Source organism: Salmo salar, chromosome 09 (assembly GCF_965601325.2).
Source record: "Salmo salar chromosome 09, fSalSal1, whole genome shotgun sequence".
NCBI lineage: Eukaryota > Metazoa > Chordata > Actinopteri > Salmoniformes > Salmonidae > Salmo > Salmo salar.
In genome coordinates, this window is record NC_138299.1 from 26881716 (window position 1) to 26890808 (window position 9093).

Here is a 9093-nt window from a genome sequence, read left to right on the forward strand (position 1 = left end):
TCGTTCACTAGATGCTTTCTCCCAATGCTATGCTCAATTATCCTGGCGACGAGGTTCAAATGAATTTGACCAGTAAGACAATCCTTTGAGTATCCTTTGATTTAATGTATTCAATTGAAATGGAGAAATAAGGAGTGATGTTATGGTTTTCAGAGCCGCCTCTTGAAATCTAACATTTCAGGACAACACGAATACTGCAAGACCGAGGAAACGATGAGAATGATTTACATTTAGTAAACACAAAATGGAAAGCAGGCTTTGTTGTGATTTTTGTGCAATGCCTTAATTTCCCAGCATGCATTCTACTGAAGCCCTCTGATCCGTTCGAAGGGTGGTGTGTGGGTCACAATCATCCACCTTCAGCTTATTGTTCATGTACTCACTGACCAGTTTAGGAACACCCTCCACACTTGTTAATCCTATGGAATGCAAAGCATGACCTCAGTTCAGTCAAATGATAGACAACTGGTTAATAAATGATTGGATTATGTGGGGTGACAACTACACAGAGATTTTGGCTCTCACTAACACATTAGACCCATCCCAGTTCCTGCCCAAGTTCATCCTGTCACCAGTTGGAATGGGTGAGAGATCTTTTGCCCTTCTGCTGACAAGCCTTCAGGGCCGCACTCTGGAACAGTCACTTACACAGCTGTAACCTTGCTATCGTGCCACATTGACCATTAGGTGTAACATATGCTACAATTTTGATTACAACACTAGTGGTGGAAAAAGTACCCAATTTTCAAAAGTAAAGATACCTTAATAGAAAATGACTGAAGTGAAAGTCACCCAGTAAAATACTACTTGAGTAAAAGTCTAAAAGTATTTGGTTTGAAATATACTTAAGTATCTAAAGTAAAAGTATAAATCATTTCAAATTCCTTATATTAAGCAAACCAGTCAGCATCATTTTCTTTATTTTAGTTTACGGACAGCCAGGGGCAAGCTCCAACACTGACATCATTTACAAATGAAGCATGTGTTTAGTGAGTCTGTCAGATCAGAGGCAGTAGGAATGACCAGGAATGTTCTCTTGATAAGTGTGTGAATTTGATCATTTCCCTGTCCTGCTAAGCATTCAAAATGTAACGAGTAGTTTTGGGTGTCATGGAAAAAAGTATATAATCTTCTTTAGGAATGTAGTAAAGTACAGATACCCCCAAAAAACTACTTAAGTAGTACTTTCAAGTATTTTTACTTAATTACTTTACACCCCTGCTTAGTTGAGCATTTGTTGACTTTGTTAAAAAAAAATCATAAAATTTGAGAAAAGCACTGTCCACTCTTTCTACACATTGTCAGTAAGATGGTAATTAATTACCCAAACACTCAAGGGTGGTCTGTAAAGGTAGAATCCACTTCCTCACCATGATCCCCATGTTGCGCACACACATATGAAGGAATAATCCAAACTCCTTGGCCACTTTAAAACTGTGAGGTCAATCCCATGATCCTGGTCGCCTCAGCTGCTTTGCATCCCTTGATGGCAGCCAGGCCCAACGTGCCAAGGCCAAACACTGCACAGGTTGAGCCCGTCTCCACCTGTAAGGACATCGTTGGGAATGGAAATCACCAAAAGAGACTAGGTGAGAGTTTTTTCCTGCTATACACAATCAGTTGAATCAGTTGTGTTTGTAAGGAAATATTCTGCTTTTACAAAATGGCATGCTGTTTTCAAAACTTTTAGAGACACTACCATCAGGAAATCCAGTGACTGACCTTACCTATGTTAATTGCTGCCCCGTAGCCTGTGGAAATCCCACAGCCCTGCCTTCTCGTCCACCTTGGCCAGAGAGATGTCTGCCACCACCATGTACTCAGAGAAAGTGCTGCAGCCCATGAAGTGAGCCAGATTTATCCCCTTACGGGAGAATTGACTGAATGAACCCAGCCTATTTCTACAATTTGTCTTAAAATCTGATTTTAAACCTAACTGTAACCCTAACCTTAACCATACTGCTAACCTTAAATTAAGACCAAAAGCACATCTTTGTTTTCATGAATTATTATGATGTAGCTATTTTGACTTGGTGGCTGTGGCAACTAGTGACAACCAGACGTAGTGGCTAGAGGTTGTCTCTGATTTTGTTGGCTGTGCCCAGAACACTCACCTGATCTTTTGACCAGGTTAGTTTTGTGATTTTTACAAACTTGCACTCTCCACACTGAGGGAGGTAAAGGAGGATCACAGTATCCCCTAAAAACACACACAATAAATAACTTGTGAAAGCTATTATATCAAGATATTTAAATAAAATGATTGAAAGCTCTTGGAACGTGAGCAATAGGAGGTAACAATGTCCTTCTGTTAAGTTTTTCTGACTCACTCAGTTTTTCTGACTCACTCATACTGACTCACTCAGTATGATCAGAGATCTGTATATAATGACGAGATGCTCACATCTCCGCCCTAACAATGGGAGTCGTCGTCCCAAAGGCGGGAAGGCTGGCGACAAGCTTAGATCCAAAATAAACCCATAGAAACTTATTGGGCTTATTTTGGTGAGAGTGAAATCTCTCGCTTCGCCTCTTCCTCTCTGGTATGACTACCTGGTTTGAATTTTGTGACGCCCTCTTCAACGCTCTCCATCGTCCCAGCACCTTCATGGCCCAACATGACAGGGGAAACCCCCTCTGGGTTCGAGCCACTCAGGGTTCAGGAATCTGTATGGCAGATCCCAGGGGCAACACATTCAGTGTATTTTAATTCAGCCAATTTAGGAGATGATTCAACTTTACCATTGTCCACTTAGGTAATTACAATAACTGCAGTGTTTTCAAGGGCAATCATGAAACCACCTCCTATAAATGTCAATGATGTTAGTAATTTAAGGGTACCTGGACTCTTGCCCTATGATTTCTGGTCACCCACTCAACTTTCCCCCCTCTCAGAACTTGTCCCATCTTCACAGTAATCTCTTACTGTAAGGAGCACTGCAACATGGCAAGCTAAATCAATCGAATCGAACGTAAGTGAAAGAAAGCCGTTAATAATACTGTGTGCTATTGTGACCCAGGTCTAAGGTACACCAGTGGTTCCATGCTATAGTACATGACCTTGTGACCTTTATCTTGATGCGCACTTCCTCCATGGAGAGGGGCTTTCCAGCCTAGCATGCAACTGCGGCCCGGCATCGGATCACATCAGTTCACTGTCATGGCCAGACAAGATGCATCTCCTTACTCATTTCAATCTACACATTTGATAGAAACACACATTTGACAAATCACACCTTGTTTACTTTGTTTAAACTTGGCCACTAATTTAATGCCAAGGAATCATGTTTGGCTTAGCACTCAAAGATGGATTTACCCCCGGACACATACAGTATATCCAATTTATAAACAACAGTTTTTCCTTTGCCACGGATTGTGGGGAAATAATTGCAACAGTGGACTGTCTCCTCTCCCAAAACTACAGATTGCTCAAGCCCTGGATTTATGCCTTTCTTTTCATTTGAAAAACAATAATCATACTCTGTAAAGTTTAGCAATATTCTACATGACCTTTGATACATTGGAATATCACACATGACCTCATAGTACAGTTTTTTGGGGGGAGACACGGCTGCTGAGTGAGAATACAGCACACAAAATAGCACACCCTCTTATAAACACTGGCTGAGCTGGAGAGCCTAAAGATCTGTCTCCCTGCTTGTGTCTGACTACACTATCCGTGGCAAAGGAAAAACGACTGTTTATATATTGGATATTCTGTATGCGCTTTGAGTGCTAAGCCAAACATGATTCCTTGGCATGAAATTGGTGGCCAAGTTTAAACTAAGTTAAAAAGGTTTGATTTGTCAAATGTGTGTTTCTTTCTATCAAATGTGTAGATTGAAATGAGTAAGGAGATGCATCTTGTCTGGCCATGTGACAGTGGACTGCTGCTGTGGGGAGGACAGCTCATAATAATGGCTGGAATGAAATGGTATGAAACATGAAAACCATGCATTTGATACCATTCCATTCACTCCATTCCAGCCATTATTATGAGCCGTTCTCCCCTAAGCAGCCTCCACTGGACTACGCAGATAGTTTTGTTGACATATCACATTTAGAAAAATATGGAACAATTAAAATGCCTTCAGAAAGTATTCACACCCCTTGACTTTTCCACATTTTGTTGTGTTACAGCCTGAATTAAAATTGAATAAATATAGATTTTCTTTTGTCGCTGGCCTGCACACAATACCACATAATGTCAAAATAGAATCATGTTTTTCAAGTTAATAAAAAAATGTAAGCTAAAATGTTTTGAGTCAAGTATTTAACCCCAATTTCCTTAACAAGTCACATAATAATGTGCATGGACTCACTCTGTGCGCAATAAGTGTTTAACATTATTTTTGAATGACTACCTCATCTCTGTGCCCCACACATACAGTACAATTATCTGTAATGTCCCTAGGTTGAGCAGTTAACACAGATTCAACCACAAAGACCAAGGAGGTTTTCCAATGCCTCGCAAAGATGGGCACCTATTAGTAGATGGGTAAAATAATAAATAAGAAGACATTGAATATCCCTTTGAGCATGGGATTAAGTATACTTTGGATGGTGTATCAATACACCCAGTCACTACAAAGATACAGGCATACTTCCTAACTCAGTTGCCGGAGAGGAAGGAAACCGCTCAGAGATTTCACCATGAGGCCAATGGTAACTTTAAAACAGTTACAGAATGTAATGGCTGTCATAGGAGAATATTGAGGATGGATCAATACATTGTAGTTACTCCACAATCCTATCCTAATCGACAGAGTGAAAAGAAGGATGCCTGTACAGAATAAAAATATTCCAAAACATGCATCCTGTTTGCAACAAGGCAATAAAGAAATTTTGCTAAAAATGTGGCAAAGCAATTAACTGTTTGTCCTCAATACAAAGTGTTGTGTTTGAGGCAAATCCAATACAACACATTAGTGAGTACCTTCACATTTTCAAGCATAGCGGTGGCTGCATCATGTTATGGGTATACTTGGGACTGGGGGAGGTTCAGGATGAAAATTTTAACGGAATGGAGCTAAGCACAGGCAAAATCTTAGAGGAAAACCTGGTTGTCTGCTTTACACCAGACACTGGGAGATGAATTCACCTTTCAGCAGGACAATAACCTAAAACACAAGGCCAAATCTATACTGGAGTTGCTTACCAAGAAGACAGTGACTGTTCCTGAGTGACCAAGTTACAGTTTGACTTAAATCTGCTTGAAAATCATTTTGAAGACCTGAAAATGGTTGTATAGCTATGATCAACAACCAATTAGACAGAAAATAATATTGGCAAATGTTGCACAATTCAGGTATGGAATGCTCTTAGAGATTTACCCAGAAACACACACAGCTGTAATCACTGCCAAAGGCGATTCAAGCATGTATTGACTCAGGCCTAATCAAGATATATTAGTGTTTCATTTTTCATATTTTTTTTCTTCCACTTTGACATTATTTTGTGTAGATTGTTGACAGAAAAATTACAATTAAATCCATTTTAATCCCACTTTGTAACACCACAACATTTTGAAAAGGTCTAGGGTTGTGAATACTTTCTGAAGGCAATTTACATGAGAGTATAATATACACACTAACCTTTCCTGCAGTTGCCATTTTCCCTCTCATTCAGAGGTAAAAATGTTAGGGCAAAGTAGAGGTCTTATCAGCCACAGCGGGACCAATCAAAATGCAGCAACCAAGCAGACACATGCTCACCATGTTCCAATTCTCTACAGTGGTGCTGGTGCCTGAGTGCCTCTCCTCAACTCCTTTCTTTTAGGTTACTGATATAACCGTTCTGAATGGGTGAAAACAATACAGTGGATGGATACCTATGTTAACCAGGGCTTATTGCTCTCACATTACCTAATAGTTTATTACAAAGTTAAGGATACAAGGGAAGGAAACCATGTAAGGCTATTGGGACACACACACACTCAGACCCTTAAGTGAATGTATACTGAACACAAACATAAATGCAACATGTAAAGTGTTGGTCCCATGTTTCATTAACTGAAATAAAAGATCCCCAAAACGTTCCATACACACAAAAAGCTTATATCTCTCAAATGTGAACAAATTTGTTTACATCCCTGTTGGTGAGCATTTTTCCTTTGTCAAGATAAGGGCAAACAAGATGAGGTAATACTGATGTATCTGTTTATTATTCATTGACCGTAACCCTCTCTCTTTTAGATGGTTGCCGATGCCTCTGAAGAGGCAGAAGGCAGAGGAGTTGAAACAGAAGCAGCAGCAAGATGCCCAGGAGAGCGAGGAAACCGTCCACCGGGAGATGGAGACCAACCAGGAAATGGGCGGCATGGAGGAGCGCATGAGGGAGAAGGTGCAGAAGGTCAGCGCCATACTGCGCCTCAAGATAGGCTGGGGTGGATGAGCTGGGAAGGTGGAAGAAGATGATGAGAATGTGGGGAAGCCTCCAAACGCCTTAAACCAGAGTCAGGAAATGCACCCAGATCCACAACAGCTCGACTAGGCCCAAGGGAACCCAGAACTAGAAGTAGAGATGAGAGCCCAGGATGAGCACTCCTACCTGGAGACGGTGCTGTGGAGGTGGCAGAGGACGCTGTGGGGCCAGAGGGACGAGATGAGTAGGCTGAAGACTGACATGAAGAGGGAGACAGAGAGCATGCAGGCTCTGTTCGCTGGCCTCTTGAAGATCTGGGGGCGGAGGCAGAGAGAGATGAAAATGAAATGCAGGTTAGTTCAAGTGAGTCTTAACTGTCATGCTTCATTCACTTTAACAATTTGTTTTTTTTTGTTTTTTATAATAAAGGTCCTCCATTTTAGCCTTGAGCTACAAACCCAGTCTAATGTTCTGTTTCAGCTTCGCATGGTGGAGTCCTTGGTGGCCGACCTGCAGCCCCTGCTCACCTACCACCAGGTCCTTGTGGAGGACACCATGAAGGACAACTCCATTTAACACAAGATGTAAAAAGAACTCTGAAGGACTGATAAATAAAAGTTTCTGATTGTGGATACTTTTGTGTTTGCTTACTGTTTCTTTTGGGCTCAAACATTTTATAATGTATAATCTAATTCTAACTATTAGTCTTTCCCTGCTCTTTATATGGCCTTAAGTCAATATAACTTTATTGCCCTTTATCTTTACAATAAGAGCTACAATTATCTACTAGACCATACTGAGAACCTATGTTATCTGGGATTCAAAGTTCTCTTTATTTTAGAGGGCGTAACCGCACATAATGCAGACAGTTGCCGATCCAACTTACAAATGTTGCACTTCTCCGATTACTCCTTTATCAGAACAGTAGGGCATAACCTCACAACAGTGACCTGAGAAGCATTAGAAATGGCTTGCATAACCAGTAAAATAACAATCCAAAACATTGACATTTCCATTTGCAAGAAACTTTTAAACAAGCTCAAATTAATTCAGTTTATATGCGCACGCTTGTTTGTTTTTTTGTATGATGCAAACTGGTATAAGACCTGAAAGTGGGGCAGCAGTGTAGCCTAGTGGTTAGAGTGTTGGGCCAGTAACCGAAAGGTTGCAAGATCAAATCCCCGAGCTGACAAGGTAAAAATCTGTCGTTCTGCCCCTGAACAAGGCAGTTAACCCACTAGGCCGTCATTGAAAATAAGAATTTGTTCTTAACTGACTTGCCTGTAAAATAAAAAAGTAGTTATGTGACAATATGTAGCTGCACTGTAAATACACAATACCTGCCTATGTAATTACTTAGGTATTACATTTATTGTAAAAGGGGTCAAGTACTGCTGCTAAAATGGATATTTGACCTAATCATCTATCCACTAACCATGAGTTAAAGGAGAAAAGCAAACGGGGTCTAATCAGAAAAGTGCTGTGACACAGTTCATCAGCACAGACAGCTGACAAATAATTATTTACAGAATATAGCAATTTTTTATCATTTTGTATGTTGTCTGTAACGAGTCCTGAAATCACGTGTATAATTAAGCAATAAGACCTGAGGGGGTGTAGTATATGGCCAATAAACCATGGCTTAGGGATGTTCTTAAGCACGACGCAACGCGGAGTGCCTGGATACCAACGTAATTAGATTTTCTTCTAATTAAGTATTTTTTGGGGGTCATACTGTCATACAGGGGTGTCAACATATGGCCCACGAGTGGTTTGAGAATACATTTCTACAGTGTGACATGCGTCACCTAACTGTGATTGTGCCCAGGTATGTCTCGTTATCTGAGGGTGGGGTTTTCCCTATAAAATGACAGTGTTTCCCTGTGCCCAAAAGATTGCTATTATTTGCAAAGGTTGGAGTACCTTGGGAGGACGACAGCGGTGAACGTGCCTTAGTCCAAATTCCAGGGTGGCAGCCTGGTAGGCTAATCGTAAGTATGTCGTTGGCAAAAGTGTTCCCTTCAGCCATGATCCGCTTTCCTTCTCCCTGTGGCACGCCTCCCTCAACAATGGACGGAAATGCTTGTTTTATTTTTGCTCTCCGTGTTTTGCAGTATCCAGTAAGTCCTGAGTGTGTCACCGCAGTAAGAGGGTCAACCATCCAACTGCACATATTTTTTTGCTGTTCAGCTGAATAAACAGCAAAACTGTAAAATATGGTTTGATAAACCAATCATTCACTATATAACAATAGTTATTAGTAGGGGTGAATACTCAATGGTATGCAGCATAATGTAGGCTTAATGATAGTAACCGTTGTAACAACAATGATAATCGTAAAGTTTTTATTTTGTTTGGTATCCAGGCCTTTTTTAATACCCTTTATCAGTGTAATGTCTGTGCTCAAACATACATTTTCACACAGAAACATGTTTCAACAACACTGCTTCTCACCAATTCTTCTCCAGGTTATTCTATTGTCATTTAAGTGATTGTGTTTGTCAAGGAGTGACAGACAGTGACCCAATTATTTCTTTCTTTGTTACTGAATCAGACAGTGTAGTCTAGTTATTAATAATATTAAGTCAGGTATCAGCTTGTTCCTACATTTGATGATATTCTGTAGTGCTATTTCTAATTCTCTATGTGACTTGAAACGGGGTACGATTGATTCCAGCATTAAACATATGTTTAACACATTTCTGCTATCAGACCTGAATAAAAACCACA

At 40.4% G+C, this 9093-nt stretch overlaps 1 long non-coding RNA gene across 1 annotated transcript; it reads right to left on the minus strand.

Moving 5' to 3' along the window:
- Positions 1-433: 433 nt before the first annotated feature.
- Positions 434-8572, minus strand: LOC145858007 (uncharacterized). Its single transcript, XR_014378733.1, has 4 exons — positions 8287-8572; positions 6550-6677; positions 5595-6394; positions 434-1545 (listed from the first exon to the last, which is right to left on the minus strand). It is a non-coding gene; the product is annotated as an uncharacterized LOC145858007 (long non-coding RNA).
- Positions 8573-9093: the final 521 nt, after the last annotated feature.